Below are 6,397 nucleotides of genomic sequence, written 5' to 3'. Positions count from 1 at the left end.
AAGTGCAGTCAATGCACCACTTGTAGCCACATGATTGCATGTAAAACTTTCCGACACCCCCATGTAGATAAGAGTTATGATATACGTTATGTTTTGACATGTTGTTCTTCGTTTGTTGTTTACGTTGTGGTCTGTCCATGTGGATTATACTACGTGAGTCAGACCACACGTAAATTTAGCGAGCGAATGGCGGCACATAGATCCGCCATACATCTGACGCTGTTGGGTCGTCAGATTAATCAGCCTGTTGCGAAGCATTTTAAAGAATGTAATCATTCACTATCCTCTCTTAAACATTTTATAATTGATCATGTCCCCCCGTCTATCAGAGGGGGCGATAGAGCGAAAATGCTATTAATTAAAGAATCTAGATGGATTATGAGATTGGGAACGATTTTCCCCAATGGTCTGAATGAGAAGATTAATTGGAACATGTTATAGGATGTATTTTTTGTGTTGCCGCTTTATTATATCGTTGTAATTTTTCTGTTTCATTTAATGTCATTCTGTGTTTTTTGTTTATATGTGTATTTATGTACTGTGATATATGTAGGTATTGGTGCATGATTCTCCCTGGGCACAGCTGATGCGGGGCGGCTCGCCTGTGGTTTTGCGATGAGGTCACTGCCCGGTGGAACGCGGAAGTTGATCTATGTGGAACGCATAGCGGTTCCCATGGTGACCACTTCCGGGTGCCGGAGGAGTGACTGAACGCCGGGCCGCTAGTTGCGAGCGCTACCACTACAGCTGATTCAGGTGAGTATGATTGCGTGTGGGGGATTTAAGCAGGGTTGTTTGTACACTGCATAGATTGGTGTTGTCCTGAGGAAGGGGCTGAGTCCCCGAAAACGTTTGACCGTTTGCCAATACATCGTATTTTGTCAAGTTGAAAGTCTCCTGAGTGCCTTTATTTTGGAACTTATATATATATATATATATATATTGTGTCCAGTTGCCCGGCACTCCCTCCTGGATAATATTATAATTGCTGCGGTGCCATCTTAAGCTCCTTGGAGCTATTGTAGTATAGGCAAATAAGCGGCACTCACCAGGCTTCTTATAGAAAAGTAAAACGGTCCTTTAATCGATCCTACGTTTCGGGGATACCCCCGTCGTCAGGGACAGCATGAACATAAATACAAAGTGTCATACAACATACATTTATACCCTCCCCCAAGCGCAATCAAGCAGTCTTACCTGTCTCACCTGGAGGACGCCAGCCTTCTGCATCGCGGGTATTCCCGCGGGTCACGTATCCTCACACAGCCGAACGGGGCCTATGACGTCATCAGGCGGCGCCCTCCGGCGCATACAGCACACACTGCCTGGTTGCTATGCAACACATAAACAATTCATGTTTGAAGACACGTTAAAACCAGAATGTTACAGCAAATAACACTAAAGTCTATACAATGTATCAACTTAATATTACCATCAGTAATGACATATATAATATATATTCTAATGCTCACCATAACGTTAGTTCCCACTATTGATGGATAATAGATGCTTGGCAGTTAACAACAATTAAATGTATGTTGTATGACACTTTGTATTTATGTTCATGCTGTCCCTGACGACGGGGGTACCCCCGAAGGGTGTGGTTCGTTTTATCGACAGTATCTAGGTCGACAATGTTTAGGTCGACCACTATAGGTTGACAGTCACTAGGTCGACATGGATGGAAGGTCGACAGGGTTTCTAGGTCGACATGTGCTAGGTCGACAGGTTTAAAGGTCGACATGAGGAATTTTTTATTTTTTTTGGTGTCGTTTTCTTCGTAGAGTGACCGGGATCCCAAATTAGTGCACCGCGTCCCCTCGCATGGCTCGCTTCGCTCGCCATGCTTCGGGCATGGTGCCTTCGCTCCGCTACCGCTTCGCTCGGCACACTTTACCGTTCCAATCGTAGTCCACGTGGATCGTTAAGTATGAAAAAATAAAATAATTTTTTTTTTGAAAAACTCATGTCGACCTTTAGACCTGTCGACCTAGCACATGTCGACCTAGAAACCCTGTCGACCTTCCATCCATGTCGACCTAGTGACTGTCGACCTATAGTGGTCGACCTAAACATTGTACACTGTCGATCTTCAGACCGGATCCCATCCCCGAAACGTAGGATCGATTAAAGGACCGTTTTACTTTTCTATAAGAAGCCTGGTGAGTGCCGCTTATTTGCCTATACTATATATATATATATATATATATATATATATATATATATATATATATAATATATATATATAAATATTCTAATTTAAAAGATGCTAATTATTTACATGTCGTTGCTGTGCTTGGGCTGGAGGTGTGGAGTTGGGACAGTGTGTTTGTACAGGTTATGTATATGATTTTTTTCTTTTCTGTAGGGAGCTTTGTTTCTTTTAGTAATTTTGCCAAGTGAGGCCTTTTCAGTTCAAAGTCCTTTTTTTCTTCTAATAGCTGGTAAGTATTTGCATGTCGTTTGCTGTGCTTGGGGTGGAGGAGTATTTTGCATTTTGATTAGTATGTCCTATTTTGCTTACCCATTTAAGTATATTTGTAAGTAACTTGATAGATTGAAGGTAATGTTATGTGTGTCAAGTGTGTTATTTCTGTGTGTGTGTTGAATTGTGTTACTTTTTGCAATTGTCTTTCTCCCTAATTTCAATTTTTTTGGGGCTCCTGTTTTCTGACATGTAGATATGGAATACGTTCCTGAAGTAATTTTTGTACTGCCATAACTAGAGTTTTCAATGTAGCAATGTGCGTTTAAAAAATTAAGTGTTAATGAAACATTTTTCCCTTAATTTCAAGATGCATGTAGCCACATACAGTATCTTGCCTCCGAAGCCGTCCAACCCCAACCTGCCCCTCATCCTCCAAGGCGACGGAGGCGTGTAAGGCCTTCTATTTTCCGTACCCGTGTCACACTTTTTGGGATGCCAGATGATGAGGTTGTGCGGCGCTACAGGCTGCCCCCTCATATCATCCTAGAAACTCTCTCCATAATAGAGAGTGATCTAGATCAATCAATTAGGCTTCCTACATCAATACCAGCACTGACAGAATTTCTTGCTGTGTTACATTTCTGTGCCACGGGGTCCTACCAGCTCGCCCACTACGTCGCAGGGCAATTCTCTAAGGTCCTGCGACACGTACTCCATGCTTTTATTAGTCGAGTGAAGCAGTTCATATCAATGCCATTGGATGCTGGTGCCCTGTGTGTGGTGAAGCGGCAATTCCAGGAAGGGGGTAGTCGCTTCCCACACGTTATTGGGGTTGTGGATGGGACACATGTAGCGATTGTTGCACCTAAACATAATGAGGAAATAAATAGGAACAGGAAACTGTTCTACTCTCTGAATGTGAAGGTTGTTTGTGGCCCATCCCTCTAGATCCTGTCCCTGAATGCAAAGTACCCTGGAAGTGCACATGATGCTCATGTCCTTCGGAAATCAGGGATCTGGGAAAGATTAAGAATGATGGAAGGGGGGGGGGGCGTGGCCTGGATGCTGAAGGCAGCAGACGTGCAACGCATGAGCTCCTGCAGTTGGCAGCCTTATTAACCCTGCTATACAGCCCTTTGCTGTCCCTGCCTCCAGCAAAGTTGACCCCGGATCCCTACCGACCACCCTGAAGTGCCCCCGCAAGTGCCGCGGAATCGGGGAGCACCTTTTGGAGCTCCTGCGGATTGCAGCCTGCGGGTGCCTCCCAGACCGGGACCTCAATTTTCCCCCCAGACCGGAAGGCCTTCCAGGACCAGTGGAGCGGCGCTGTGGATCCCCCCCCCCCTGCCTCCTGGTGACGGAGCAGCGGCTAAGTGCAGCACGCGGCGGCTTCTGGAGAACGGCAGCTGCGCTCTGTCTCTGGCCAGCCGGAGCCGTCAGAGGTGGGACGGAGAGGAGCGGCGCCCGGCGGCCATTTGTGAAAGAAGACCTGCTCGGAGCTCGCGCCCGCGATTGGCGCTCAGTGACACGCCGCCTGTGAACCTACAGGGACGGGTGCAGTGGATACCACGGAGCTGCGCTCCCAGGCAGGGAGACAGTGCATCAGCCCCACTCCTTTTACAAATTTACCCTGGTAAGGCACCTTTCTATTACCCTCACATCCTGGAGCCCCTGCATAACTGCTGGCCCACGCTATCCCACGCGATACAGGCTCCTGTATACTGAGAGCATTCACTATATTCAAGTTGGCTCCTGGTGTCGACATTGGCCTCCCCGGCTCCTGAACCACTTACTATCGGCCGGACGGCCTGTGACTACGCAATTTACTTGGAGTCCGGGGTTCGGCCCCTAAGCGGCTGCTAGTGTTTCTGCTCTCTGGTCACAACTCATCCACGGCTGCCTCCGGGTGGAGTCGGCTATCCGGCTGATATATCCTGCATCTTTTTTCTGAAGTCTGCTGCAGACGTAAACCGCAGCACCGCACATAATCATGTGAAGACCTCCGGCAGTTGCTTGAAAGATGATGCTGCTAGCCTGATGTTTCCTTAAAGCCACGTGGGGGGCTACTGCATGGCGACGACCCGCACGTTTTTTATGCTACCTGGGATATGTAAATGTGACACATTATACCACCTTTCTTAATAAACCGATCTCACGGTGAGAGGCACGAAGAAAAATAAGGCCAAGACCAAGCCAGACGAGACTCCAAACTCTGCGGCCCGCCGTTCCTCAGATCTACGTCAGTTCTTGACGGCACCCATAACAGGTCCGGTCTCCACTCTAGCTGTCCCTGACTCCCCAATTCTCAGTATGCCGGTGGAAGACATGTCGGCTCCTCAGACCCCACAACCATCATTGTCCGCCTCCTTGACAACTGATATTAGCGAGATTCTTTCCCATGTCAAATCACTTCCCACGAAGTAAGATTTCTCGGCATTAGAGACCCGCTTACTGTCTACCATCAAACGGGAGGTCACTGCGCTGCAAAAAGACATATCGCAGGTCGCAACCCGCGTCAACGTCTTGGAATGACATGAGACATCTAGCTTTGCTTCTTTGGCTAATTTTCAAGAGGTGATTTCCCATCAGAGGAGTGATATTGCCTTCCTTAAATCCCGTGTTGAAGATATGGATAACCGTGGGAGGCGGAATAATATCCGGGTCAGGGGACTCCCGGAAAGCGTCCAACAGGCTGATCTGAAGAATGCACTAACAACGATATTTGGAGAGCTTATTGATTTGGATCCGAATGGAGACATAATGTTCGATAGAGCGCATCGTGCTCTTCGACCTCGAGGCATACCATCGGACAGGCCGAGGGATGTGATCTGTAGGCTTTATTATTATGCTCAAAAGGAGGAGATACTGAGAAAGGCCCGTCAACTGGACAACATTGATTTCCAAGGCGACAAGATTCAGTCATTCCCCGACCTGGCGTGGTCAACCCTACAACAGCGTAGAGCCCTGAAACCCCTTACGGACTCCCTTCGGAAACTCGAACTGAAATATAGATGGGGCTTCCCTTTCTCTCTTCAGGTTTCCCATAATGGTAAGGTAGCGGTGCTCTCTAAACCACCTGATTTGCCGGCCTTCCTCACGACTCTCGGCATTCCACCAATCCTGCTGCCAGATTGGGACTCTTACCATCATCAGCCTATTATTCCGACCGTGTCTCCTCCAGATGACATGTGGCAAAAGTGCGTTCCCCACGAGGACGGGAAACCCCACCTACAATCTCACACTCTCCGAGGCCTCCATGATTGGATTCTTCGGCCGGTATTGAAGTGATAGCTCCTGTATACACGGACACATATGTTGCTCTTTATTTATGTGCTAAGTAATGCTTCTAAAATATGTGATCTGTTATGTTTCGGTTTCTTCGGTTAGGTGGTTTCTAGCTATAATTGTTGTGTTGTAGTTGAAACGTATTCGAGCTGCATCTTATATGCTTTTGATTACGTTTCTTCGCAATGTACAGATTTCTCATTTTTGTATTTCATATGATGCTCCTTATTATTCCTAGGTAAATTTTTTCATAGAGTATATTTTTGAATTGTGGGTGGTCGCCGTCCTTGGCCCCCCGTTTAGACCCCCACCATGCTGCATCCCCTATCCTCCTGGGTTGGGAGACGGCGGGTTCCCGCTTCCATCCCCTTTGCAGCAGTTCTCTTTTTCATATGGTTATTCACGAAGCTTATTGTTGATGTATTTTGCAGTGCATCTTTCCACACTGCACTTTCTTCTACTTTTTCTGGTTTCCTTTCTAAGCTACTGTCCTCTCTTAGTACTCCTCTTTCTCCCCTCTATATTTCGGTGGTAGAGATGTTTATTACTAATTTGGTGCTACTTCAGTCGCAATGGGTCCAGATGATCTACGTGTAACTACCCTTAACGTAAAAGGCCTAAATATCCCTGAAAAGAGATCCAAACTCCTCAAATGGCTTAGAGACGAGAGGGCGGACGTTGCCC

Source organism: Pseudophryne corroboree, chromosome 4 (assembly GCF_028390025.1).
Source record: "Pseudophryne corroboree isolate aPseCor3 chromosome 4, aPseCor3.hap2, whole genome shotgun sequence".
In the NCBI taxonomy this organism is placed as follows: domain Eukaryota; kingdom Metazoa; phylum Chordata; class Amphibia; order Anura; family Myobatrachidae; genus Pseudophryne; species Pseudophryne corroboree.
The sequence above is the reverse complement of the archived record's forward strand: the minus strand, read 5'-3'. Positions refer to the sequence as shown.